At 33.1% G+C, this 13,710-nt stretch overlaps 1 protein-coding gene across 1 annotated transcript in view; it reads left to right on the top strand.

Moving 5' to 3' along the window:
- Window positions 1–13,473: 13,473 nt before the first annotated feature.
- LOC135215252 (uncharacterized) overlaps window positions 13,474–13,710 on the top strand; it is a 45,087-nt gene continuing 44,850 nt past the window's right edge. The window contains exon 1 of the mRNA XM_064249784.1: window positions 13,474–13,568. The gene's annotated coding sequence lies outside the window, so the exon portion shown is untranslated. The remainder of the gene's footprint in view (window positions 13,569–13,710) is intronic.

The raw sequence follows: 13,710 nt of genomic DNA on the forward strand, positions 1-13,710 counted from the left end.
TTTTTCTGTCTTCTCTCTCTATGCCTGGCCTTTTTATTAGGATGGTATCTTCTTAGCACCGCCTTTGGATTTTTGGATTTTGACTGGGTATGGCATCTTCTGAAAGAATTCTTGTGTCTGAGTAGCTACAGATTTTATACAAAATCGCCTTGCCTTCCTGTCACTTCTTTTGTTGTGATTAGTAGACTCTTCATTGGGAAACGCCTCTTGCTTGATGCCTTGGCTTCTTGGGTTGTGTACTTGGGAAATCTCGTAGGTTATTCGCTGGGCCATATTTCTGGGCTGTCCTTATGACCTGGCACCGCTGGTTTGATTGGCCAAGACCCTAGGCCTACTCTTGGAAAGGGTGGAGCTTTCGAGTTTAACACTTCCCCTTTTTTAAACAAGGGTGCATAGAATTCCTTCTATAACATATGCCAGATGGGCTATAGGAATTATCCCTGGCCCTCTCTAACCTGTCACAAGAAGGGAGCACCCATTAATCTTGCGAAGTGGACTGGTGTAGGCGTAATGAGGTGTGACGAGTTTTTGGGAGATGCAAGCCAGATGCCTGACGGCCAAAAGACCTGGTCGTTTTGTCGAGTAGCAAAATCCTTTCTTAAAAATATTATTTGTTCTTTTTCCCTTTTCTTTTCTTATTATCTGTGCCTCTTCTTAAGTACTTTAAAGTTAATGCCTTTTGAAATAATTTTCCTTAATTCTTTAACGACACTGTAACATATATATATATATATATATATATATATATATATATATATAATATATATATATATATATATATATATATATATATATATATATATTAGCTTGATGATGAATAATAGTGCCAAGACTAGGAAGAACATTCTTTAATATTACGAGCTTTCGAGGTTTAAAACCTCATCTTCAGGCTGAAAAAATGACAAGGATGAGAAATCACTAAAAATTACATTAAAATGAATTGTCTGATCAAAAGCTTCAGTAAAAACATATAATAAAACGAACATCACATACAAACTAAAAATTAAAAATTACGAAAAAAACTAAAACAAAACGCAAGTCGTATATACAAAAACAGTAATAAAATGAAAATAATATGAAAGGTAAACAACTACACTCAAATATGGAAAAATGGCTAACGACCCACTTTGTGTACCTACTATGAAACTATATGATAGCTAGTTGAATACCGGACGAGTTGTTGTTCAATTCCGGTTTCATTTTCTTAATAAACAGCGACTCTGAAATTAAAAGGTCCAGTCTATTTGAGCAAAAAGACAGTACTCTAAAATCTAGGTGAGTGAAAGGATGGTCCTGTGCTAAACTGTGATCCCTATGGCAGAAAATGGTGGTTTAGAAAGAGGAAACCTAGTTCTAACGGAAAGACCTCTGTTCCAAAATTCTGTGTCTAAGCCAGCGGGAACTGGATCCCACGTATCGCAGACAACACTGCGATCAGGTAAACAAGTAAACGACACTCGAATTAAGGTCCACAGGAAGAACAGGCTTCTCCCTCAAAAGTGATCCTACAGTAAAAGGGTTAGTAAAAAACAAATCTGAAACTAACTTGAGGAAAAACTATGCTTAAGTATTTCTTGCAACTTTTTTCGTACCAAGTAGCTACTATGACCAAGGAAAGGCAATTTAATATACTTTACATCTTTACTAGCAGTACTGTACACCGGTCTGGGACAAAATTTCTCATGTAGAAAATTTTTCAGAACTTTGTAAAAGACAAATACGGGATAAGAATTTTCGGAAAAATAATTCTGGAGGAAGACCATGTCTTGATGAAATAAATTAAAATCACAACAGACATTGTAAGCTCTATTTATCATAGTACGTATTGAATTAAGTTTAAACAACTTTGGTGAAAAACTAAGATAATTCAATCCCAAGCCAGTAAAAGTACTTTTCCTATAAACGGAAGTCTCAAATTTACCTCTATTTCTGTGTACCCTGAACATCTAAAAAATGGACAACATATTATCCTGTTCTGTCTCACAAGTAAAAGAAATATTAGGATGACGAGAATTAAAATATTAAAAAAATAAATCCACGTGTGAACGTTCCCTAAACACAAGGAAAAGTGTCATCCACGTACCTACGATAATACAAGGGTTTGAAAGCAACAGGGCATTCAGACATCCAAATCTTTTCACAATAACCCATGAAACAATCTGCATATACAGGTCCAAGGGAATTTCCCATAGCAACTCCATCTATTTGATTATATAATTTACCATCAAAAGTAAAAATGCCATCATTGGTAGCCAATTGTAATAACTTTCGCAAATCTATTTTACTAAGTCCAAAAGTTGTTTATGTGTTTTCACATATATTATTAAGAATAATGTCAGTTGTTTCATTTAATGGGAGTATTTGTGAAAAGAGAGGTTACATCAAAACTGGCCATTACAACATCTTGGTTAAAATCGAAAGAACACAATTCTTTGACAAATTTGGAAGAATTTGGGACATTAAACTCACTAAAAGTTAAAGGTTTTAAAAACTGGAACCAGAAATTTTTGCTAAGTAATAGTTAAAAGTGCCATTGCCTTGAGGATATAATAGGTCTCAACGGGTTTCCTATTTTATGAACCTTAGGTAGACCATACATATAAACCGGGCTTTGACCCTGAAGCATATAAATTACTATATGTAACTTCCCCAATCTTAATCTCTTAAACTTCTTAACATCCTATTTAATTTGTCTTCTAATTTCAAATGTGACCGCAATATCTACATTCAACATCCTAATTTTGTATTATCTGAGAGTATTTCATTCATTTTATCTAAATAATCAGACCTATTTATCAATACCAACACCCCTGCCTTTATCTGGCTTTGTAATAACAATACTATCATCGTTCTTAAGATTACGTAAAATATTGATTCTGTCTTTATTTAACTGATTGTCACCTCCTTCTACGACTAAAGTTTTTAAAAGACTCATTTGCAATTACTGAAATTTTGTTAAAAATTGAAATAAGGGTTTGCACTACCACAATGTCACTGTTTCTTAAAGTTGAACATAGTTTTTCAAAAACTTAAAAATACTTGAAGAAATTGAATTTCATGGGAGTCAAGGCAAACTCAAGACCAAGAGAAAGAACATCCTTTTCCTCTTTGTTAAATTTCTGTTAGAAAGATTAAAAATTACTTTACTGCTGTCTATTTTCTTACTAACGTCAACACCAAGATTTCTCAATTTCTTTCTGTTGTGTAAGCCTAACATCTGTCAATTTCTTATCAACATTGGAATCCAAAATAGAAGACAGGACTGGCCAATTGTAGTCCAAAAAAGAAAGATTATTCCTTAAATCACTATTTAATGACGACATTCTGCGTAAGAATTACCTCTTTCTTACGTTTTTGTGCTTTAACCTCAAAGTCTAATAATTTAAACTGCCATGAGAGATAAGTGTGTTGAATGTAGATATTGCGGGTCACATTTGAAATTAGAAAGACAAATTAAAAATAGGATGTTAAGAAGTTTGAGAGATAAGATTGGGGAAGTTACATATAGTAATTTATATGCTTCAGGGTCAAAGCCCGGTTATATGTATGGTCTTACCTAAGGTTCATAAATAGGAAACCCAACCCGTTGAGACCTATTATATCCTCAATTGGCACTTTTAACTATTACTTATCAAAATTTCTTTGGTTCCAGTTTTTAAAACCTTTAACTTTTCGTGAGTTTAATGTCCCAAATTCTTCCAAGTTTGTCAAAGATTGTGTTCTTTCGATGTTAACCAAGATATTGTAATGGCCAGTTTTGATGTAACCTCTCTTTTCACAAATATCCCATTAAATGAAACAATCTGACATATTCTTAATAATATATGTGAAAAACCACATAACAACTTTCCGGACTTAGTAAAATAGATTTGCGAAAGTTATTACAATTGGCTACAACTGATGGCATTTTTACTTTTGATGGTATATTATATAATCAAATAGATGGAGCTTGCTATGGGAAATTCCCTTGGACTGTCCCATATGCAGATTGTTTCATGGGTTATTGTGAAAAGATTTGGATGTCTGAATGCCCTGTTGCTTTCAAACCCTTGTATTATCGTAGGATACGTGGATGACACTTTCCTTTGTTTGTTTAGGGAACGTTCACACGTGGATTTATTTTTTTAATATTTTAATTCTCGTCATCCTAATATTTCTTTTACTTGTGAGACAGAACAGGATAATATGTTGTCATTTTTAGATGTTCAGGTACACAGAAATAGAGGTAAATTTGAGACTTTCCGCCTTATAGGAAACGCTACTTTTACTGGCTTGGGATTGAATTATCTTAGTTTTCACCAAAGTTGTTTAAACTTAATTCAACAAATACGTACTATGATTAAAATAGAGCTTACAATGTCTGTTGTTGATTTTAATTTATTTTATCAAGACATGGTCTTCCTCCAGAATTATTTTTCAGAAAATTCTTATCCCGTATTTGTCTTTTACAAAGTTCTGAACATTTTTCTACATGAGAAATTTTGTCCCAGACCGGTGTTACAGTACTGCTAGTAAAGATGTAAAGTATATTAAATTGCCTTTCCTTGGTTCATAGTAGCTACTTGGTACGAAAAAAAGTTGCAAGAAATACTTAAGCATAGTTTTCCTCAAGTTAGTTTTCAAGATTTGTTTTTACTTAACCCTTTTACTGTAGGATCACTTTTGAGGGAGAAGCCTGCTCTTCCTGTGGACCTTAATTCGAGTGTCGTTTACTTGTTTACCTGATCGCAGTGTGGTCTGAGATACGTGGGATCCAGTTCCCGCTGGCTTAGACACAGAATTTTGGAACACAGAGGTCTTTTCCGTTAGAAACTAGGTTTCCTCTTTCTAAACCACCATTTTCTGCCCATAAGGGATCACAGTTTAGCACAGGACCATCCTTTCACTCACCTAGATTTTAGAGTACTGTCTTTTGCTCAAATAGACTGGACCTTTAATTTCAGAGTCGCTGTTATTAAGAAAATGAAACCGGAATGAACAACTCGTCCGGTATTCAACTAGCTATCATATAGTTTCATAGTAGGTACACAAAGTGGGTCGTTAGCCATTTTATATTTGAGTGTAGTTTGTTTACCTTTCATATTATTTTCATTTTTGTTTATTGCTGTTTTTGTATGACTTGCGTTTTGTTTTTAGTTTTTTTCGTAATTTTTTTTTTTTTATTTTTAGTTTGTATGTGATGTTCGTTTTATTATATGTTTTTAATGAAGCTTTTAATCAGACAATTCATTTTAATGTAATTTTTAGTGATTTCTCATCCTTGTCATTTTTTCAGCCTGAAGATGAGGTTTTAAACCTCGAAAGCTCGTAATTATTAAAGAACGTTGTTCTTCCTAGTCTGGCACTATTATTCATCACAAGCTAAGATTTCCAAGTAGCCGCCCAATTTACTGAGAGTATATAATATATATATATATATAATATATATATTATATATACCCCGTATATATATGTGTGTGTGTGTGTTGTGTGTGTGTGTGTGTCCGTGTGTTAAAATATATTTATACCACCTTTAGCACTTACTGGCAAAGAAGGTTTATATATGGCGATCAAGCTCATATATATATATATATCTATCATATATATATATATATATATATATATATATATGATCAACTGAATCACAAAAAGTTTGGAACGTGATAAATCTATTAAAATAAAAGTATAAGCCATGAAGGAAATAAAACAACGGGGGCGGTGTCTACAAGATCTTTCGAATGAACGTTCTTTACTCAGCAGACAAACTGACCTACATGAAAAATTGAGGATACAGGAAGGCGTCGTAATAACTTGACAGATTAGGGATTATAAAGAGATTAGTACCTAGAGTCCGACACACCTGGAGAATGAGTAACTTTTCCAAACAAGCATAAAAACATGGGGTACAGTTTAAGAACAAAAAGATTAAGTCCAACTGCTCATATATATATATAATATATATATAATATATATATATATATATATATATATATTATTGATATATATATATATATATATATATATATATATATATATATATATATATATATATGACTGGTAAAAATGTTCTGTAACAACAGAATTCCATCTAATAAAAGGAGCCCATAAAAACACCAAAATAAAGTAGAGAGAAAAGTACTATATTTCAGAGACTGCTGTCTCTCTCTTCAGGTATATGAATGAGAAAAGTTTACAGAAAAGGTGGTATTTATACCAAGATACCGTCCACAAGTAAGCCAATTTAGGTCACCCCCGCTGATAATCTTCCTTTAATCTTCTTAAGCGTTGTTGGTTGAATGAACACTTCGTCGACGACATCTGAGATCCACGCCCCCTTTTGAGATGTTCATTACCATTGCCTCTCTTTTATTAAGGCCGATTCCATCATTTGACTCTTGTACCGGCAGTTCAACCATATAAAATGAACATAACCATAGAATAAACTGGAATATGTCACGTGTAATTTATAGCAGCAACTGCCGGTACAAGAGTCAAATGATGGAATCGGCCTTAATAAAAGAGAAGCAGGTAATGAACATCTCAAAGGGGCGTGGATCTCAGATGATGTCGACGAAGTGTTTTCATTCAACCAACGCTTAAGAAGATTAAAGGAAGATTATCAGCGGGGGTGACCTAAATTGGCTTACTTGTGGACGGATCTCTTGGTATAAATACCACCTTTTTTGTAAACTTTTCTCATTCATATACCTGAGAGAGAGACAGCAGTCTCTGAAATATAGTACTTTTCTCTCTACATTTTGGTGTTTTTATGGGCTGTTATTATATATATATATATATATATATATATATATATATATATATATATATATATATATATATATATATGTTGTGTGTGTGTGTGTGTGTGTGTGTGTGGTGTGTGTGTGTCAACCCAATTTATACACCTTTAGCACTTACTGGCAAAACAATAGGTCTACTGGCGATCTAAGGCTATATATATATCATATATATATATATATATATATATATATATATATATTATATATATATATATATATTATATAGAGTCTCAGTAATTGGGCGGCTACTTGGAAATCTTAGCTTGATGATGAATAATAGTGCCAAGACTAGGAAGAACATTCTCTAATATTACGAGCTTTCGAGGTTTAAAACCTCATCTTCAGGCTGAAAAAAATGACAAGGATGAGAAATCACTAAAATTAGTTTGTTTACCTTTCATATTATTTTTATTTTTATCTCTGTGTATATAGATTTGCGCTTTTGTTTTAGTTTTTTCGTAATTTTTAATTTTTAGTTTGTATGTGATGTTCGTTTTTATTTTATGTTTTTACTGAAGCTTTTAATCAGACAATTAATTTTAATGTAATTTTTAGTGATTTCTCATCCTTGTCATTTTTTCAGCCTGAAGATGAGGTTTTAAACCTCGAAAGCTCGTAATATTAAAGAATGTTCTTCCTAGTCTTGGCACTATTATTCATCATCAAGCTATATAATATATATATATATATATATATATATATATATATATATATATATATATATATATATATATATAACTGAATCACGAAAGTTTGGAAAATGATAAATCCATAAATAAAGGTATAAGCCATGAAAGAAATAAACAAAGGAGTTTCTGCAAGATCTTTCGACCGAACGTTCTTTACTCAGTAGACAAACTGACTTACATGAGAAATTGAGGGTACAGGAAAGGTCGTATGACTGACAGATAGGGATTATAGAGAGATTAGTACCTAGAATCCGACTCACCTGGAGAATGAGTAACTTTTCCAAACAAGCATAAACATGGGTACAGTTTAAAAACAAAAAGATTAAGTCCAACTGCTCAGACACAGGGACAAGACAATTAAAGAATTATACAGGGTGACAGCTGACCACAATCAGATCTTTGGTAAACAAAAACTTATTCACAAAACATATTAAACATACATATACAAAGAAAATATCTCTAAGGCAACTAATTTGTATTTACGTCTGTAATTATATCTTTGAGGTCATTCTTAAACATGTTACAAATACAAGGGTCTAAATGAAACAGGCCACGACTAATATTAAAATTACAATGGGAAGTAAGTTGTATTATGGCAGATTCTAAAAGATTTCGTGATAAGACATCTTTTGATCTTGCAATTACTGAACTACCAATCCAATTCATTCGGTGGTTGTTTTCACTTAAATGAATAAATATTGCATTAGATGTTTGCCCAGTTTTGACAGAATATTTATGCTGTTTTAATCTTACTTCTAAGCCCTTGCTCGACTGTCCGAGATAAAAAGAGGGGCAGTCCATACATTGAATTTTATATATTATGTTGTTGCTTTCCCTGGGGCCATTTTTTATTAACATTCCTTTTAGTGTGTTATTATAGGAAAAACAAGGTTGACCTTAAAGGCTTTTAACAATGATTTAATGGTTTCAAATCCATTAACATAAGGCAAACTGAGAATGTTCTTAGAGTTCTTTCTCCTTGTTACTTACACTATAAAACGTTTTGTGGGCTTTATTATAACAAATATCTAGTATATGTAAAGGATAACATAAATTTTTCCCTATTTTTTTTATGTATTCAATTTCTTAATCCAAATATTGGGGACTGACAATGCGCAATGCTCGTAAAAACATAGAAGAAAAAATTGATATTTTGATGTTAAGATGGTGGCCTGAATAGAAATGCACATAAGTCAAGTTATTGGTTGGTTTCCTATAAATTCTGAATTTACATTGAATGGTTCTCTATGTATCAAAACATCTAAGAAAGGGAGGCAATTGTCTTTTTCCAATTCTAGAGTAAACTTAATCGATGGTACCTGGTTATTTAATTTAGAGAGTAAATCATTTACATTAATACCAGCAGGCAGAACAACTAAAATATCACCATATCTATACCACTTTACAGGAATATAAAAGACATTAGGTAAGTAACGTTTTTCAAAGAATTCCATGTACAAGTTTGAGAGGAGTGGTGATAAAGGGTTGCCCATTGGCATGCCAAATATTTGTTGATTAAATTCACCATTGAATATAAACTTACAATCACAAATGCACAAACTATAGTGAGTGAAATAATGTGACTTACAGGTAGAGGTAATTCATGCTGAGTTAGTTTATTACCAAGATACTCTAAAATATAGTCAATAGGGACTTTAGTAAAAAGAGAACATACATCAAAACTAACAAATCTATCAGTGGGGCAAAGAGTAATTTTTTTTAATTTATCAACTAAATTTAGGGAATTATATATGTGAAAATCGGAGATGGTTCCAAGTAACGGGGACAATATGTTAGAGATATATTTCGAAAGTTTATATGAAATTGAGCCAACAGTACTGATAATAGGCCGCATAGGGTTATTTTCTTTGTGCGTTTTGACTAATCTGTACAGGTAAGGTAGCGAAGGAAATTTGACTGACAATTTGCCTAGTAGTTCTGTTTTATCTTTAAGGATATTTTTCACTGTGCCATTCAAGTTTTTTATGACTTGATCAAGGGGATTTTTTGTTAGTTTTTTAGAAGTCACATCATCATCCAGTAGGGCTTGCTTACGTGATATGTAGTCAGCTTTATCTAAAATTACTATCCTATTTGACTTTTAAGCTTTTGTAATGTGGATAGTATTATCCTTTTTAAGATCGGTCAAACTTTTCTTACAGCGAGCAGGGAAGTTACTTTCATGCTTAACATTGGCAGCTCCGTAAACAATACCTTTAATTATGTCAACATGATTTTGAGGAAGATCACAATATTTTTCAAATTTACTTCGGGATGACGCAATCATTAAAGCAGAAGGTCGACTCGTTATAAAGAAAGACAAACCATATACAAAGCGCACACACATTTTCACTTATTTGTTTACTTGATAGGCTTACAACATAATCTTGACGTGCACAATTAGTCAAATCACTGCTATCAATAAGATTTTTTAGTTTTCTGTCAAGTTTCCTTTTTAGGGCATCTGTAGTCCTACGTAGTTTTTAGTAAATTTTCCGTCGCACCGATTCCTTCCAATCAGCTAAGATAGAATGATTGAAAGAGATCCTTGTTTTTTGCAATTCCTTGAATTTTTCTTTCTCTTCTTGCTTGCTTGCTTGGCAGCTGCTATGTGCTGTTTGGCATGGCAATGGGCAAACCCTTTATCCTCACTCCTCTCAAACTTGTACATGGAATTCTTTGAAAAACGCTACTTACCTAATATCTTTTATATTCCTGTAAAGTGGCATAGATATGTTGATGATATTTTAGCTGTTCTGCCTGCTGGTATTGATGTAAATAATTTACTCTCTAAATTAAATAACCAGGTACCATCGATTAAGTTTACTCTAGAATTGGAAAAAGACAATTGCCTCCCTTTCTTAGATGTTTTGATACATAGAGAACCATTTCAATGTAAATTCAGTATTTACAGGAAATCAGCCAATAACTTAACTTATGTGCATTTCTATTCAGGCCACCATCTTAACATCAAAATATCAATTTTTCTTCTATGTTTTTACGAGCATTGCACATTGTCAGTCCCCAATATTTGGATTAAGAAATTGAATACATAAGAAAAATAGGGAAAAATTTATGTTATCCTTCACATATAGCTACTAGATATTTGTTATAATAAAGCCCACAAAAAGTTTTATAGTGCAAGTAACACGGAGAAAGAATTCTAAGAACATTCTTTGTTTGCCTTATTTTAATGGATTTGAAACCATTAAATCATTGTTAAAAGTCTTTAAGGTCAACCTTGTTTTTTCCTATGATAACACACTAAATGGAATGTTAATAAAAATGGCCCCAGGGAAAGCAACAACATAATATAAAATTCCATGTATGGACTGCCCCTCTTTTTATCTCAGACAGTCGAGCAAGGGCTTAGAAGTAAGATTAAAACAGCATAAATATTCTGTCAAAACTGGGCAAACATCTAATGCAATTATTCATTCAATTTAAGTGAAAACAACCACCGAACATGAATTGGATTGGTAGTTCAGTAATTGCAAGATCAAAAGATGTCTTATCACGAAATCTTTTAGAATCTGCCATAATACAACTTACTTCCCATTGTAATTTTAATATTAGTCGTGGCCTGTTTCATTTAGACCCTTGTATTTGTAACATGTTTAAGAATGACCTCAAAGATATAATTACAGACGTAAATACAAATTAGTTGCCTTAGAGATATTTTCTTTGTATATGTATGTTTAATATGTTTTGTGAATAAGTTTTTGTTTACCAAAGATCTGATTGTGGTCAGCTGTCACCCTGTATAATTCTTTAATTGTCTTGTCCCTGTGTCTGAGCAGTTGGACTTAATCTTTCTGTTATTATATTGTACCAATTTTTATGCTTGTTTGGAAAAGTTACTCATTCTCCAGGTGAGTCGGATTCTAGGCATTAATCTCTTTATAATCCCTATCTGTCAGTTATACGACCTTTCCTGTACCCTCAATTTCTCATGTAAGTCAGTTTGTCTACTGACTAAAGGACGTTCAGTCGAAAGATCTTGCAGAAACTCCGTTGTTTATTTTTCCTTTGTGGCTCATACCTTTATATATATATATATATATATATATATATATATATATATATATATATATATATATATATATATATATATATATATATATATATATATATATATATGTGTGTGTGTGTGTGTGTGTGTGTGTGTGTGTGTGTGTGTGTGTGTGCATTTTCATACATGTGCTCATGTGTATGAAAAGAAAATAAAGTGTCCTGTTTACTTTTTGCTGTCGGAGGGTGGGGGCGCCAAATCGGTGCTTGCCGAAATCAAAAGGCTGCTCTGGTCGTCTTTTGGAGATTGGGAAATGATTCTGAAGATAGTATTGAAGGCTTTAAATAGTATCTTTATTTCAGTGAGTGTGACATTTTGAAAAAGAGTAGAATTTCCCCACGAGCTGAACTTTTCAGAACGAAGGGAAAATCTTGCTCTTCTGATCGTTATACATATATTGAAATCAAGGAAAATGTGAATAATCGTGTGAAAGACGATCGTTTGAAGGATGCTTCATTTTTTCCTGCATCTAAGCCTTTGATTTCCCTATTAGACATTATTTCTATACAAATATATTATGTTTCAAAGTAAAAACTAGCAAAATGGTAGACCGGAAAATGGAATGGCTCAGTTTGGAAGCTACACTATCGCTAGGTTATAGGAAATTTAAGCGAGACACTACTGGACAAGATTCTTCCAACGTCTAAAACATTCACAATAATTTCTTAATAAGGCTCTCAGTGTTCAAAAGTCACTGTTATTGCAATCCTTGCTGCTGTCAAAGTAGCTGTAGAAACTCTCAAAAACTCAAATCCTTTCGTACAGACTACAAGTTTAAGGGAATTTTTCAAGTTGCACAAGAGAAAATTGAGGAGTGTGCACTGGAACCCGTGACTCTCCCTCACAAGCGCAAGATTTCAAAGAGGCTCGATGATGGTTCTCAGGAATATACTCCCAGTTATGTAGAGGAGTATTACAGAGTTGAGTTCTTCTAAGTTATTGACAGTGCCTCAGAGTATTTCACTTCATCTGATCTCACAATGTACCGCAACTTAAGTGAAATACTCTTTTCTAGGTCATTCAAAGAAGTCAGTCGAGAAATATCCAGACGTCAATGTGTCTGCGGCAAATACGAGTTGTGGTCGCCATTTCGACTCTGTGAGGAAAGACTCTCTCTCTCTCTCTCTCTCTCTCTCTCTCTCTCTCTCTCTATATATAATATATATATATATATATATATATATATATATGTGTGTGTGTGTGTGTGTGTGTGTGTGTGTTCACAAGCATTAAGTCACAGCTCCACCCCAAATAACTTGCCTCTGTATCAAATCCCGAACGTCAGAGGTTTTCGAATCCTGGCAGTGGGGGTAGATGAATTTAATCAATCACAATTCCCTAAGTTATCTTTATTAGACATTAATGGCTTAAATTTTGTTGGTTTTACAAAAAATCAGTGTGAATATGCAACAAAACTGTTAGGTATATAGCTGTTTTACTTATATATATATATATAAATATAATATATATATTATAATACATATAATATATATAATATAATATAATATATATATATATATATATATAATATATATATATATATATATATATATATATATATATATATATATATATTTTTAGTTTCCCCCTCCCCTAGTCAGCCCGTCGCCAATATGCATAATATTATCTATTTTGAGGAAAACGTTTGTTCAGGTAATAAGCAAACTTCGGGTCTTGTTATAATGAAAATCTATGCCCTTACCTTTTTCTCTTTTTGGTTTGGTTTCGCCGTTCTCCTTATTTTCTCGAATACGACTGCATTCCACTTTTTCTTGTCAGTCATCTCCGCGCCGCAGTCTCCATTTCTAAAATGACATTCTACCTACTTTCTTTCCTGGTGCTCTTTACTTTCCTCCTCTTATTCAACCCGTCACCCGCCCCCTTCGTAATGATTCGAGTCAAATACCGCCTCAAGGAGTAGGAGTCAGTCTGAGTTTGTGAGGGTCCGCGGCAGCCAGTCGGGAGCCGGTCTGTCCAACAGGAAACACACCTATAAGCCTAGGAACGTCGTCGCAGACATCACACGAGGTTTGCACTTTTGCACATTACGAATAGCTTCTTTGGGTGTTGTAGTTTACATTGCTCAGACAGCGTCGTAGTGTTATGGACATGGGTGCAGGATTTGCTCAAACATTCAGAATTTGTTGAAGTGTCAGTCACGAAAAACAAA

The sequence above is a fragment of the Macrobrachium nipponense genome, chromosome 5 (genome assembly GCF_015104395.2).
Source record: "Macrobrachium nipponense isolate FS-2020 chromosome 5, ASM1510439v2, whole genome shotgun sequence".
Classification (NCBI taxonomy): Eukaryota; Metazoa; Arthropoda; class Malacostraca; order Decapoda; family Palaemonidae; genus Macrobrachium; species Macrobrachium nipponense.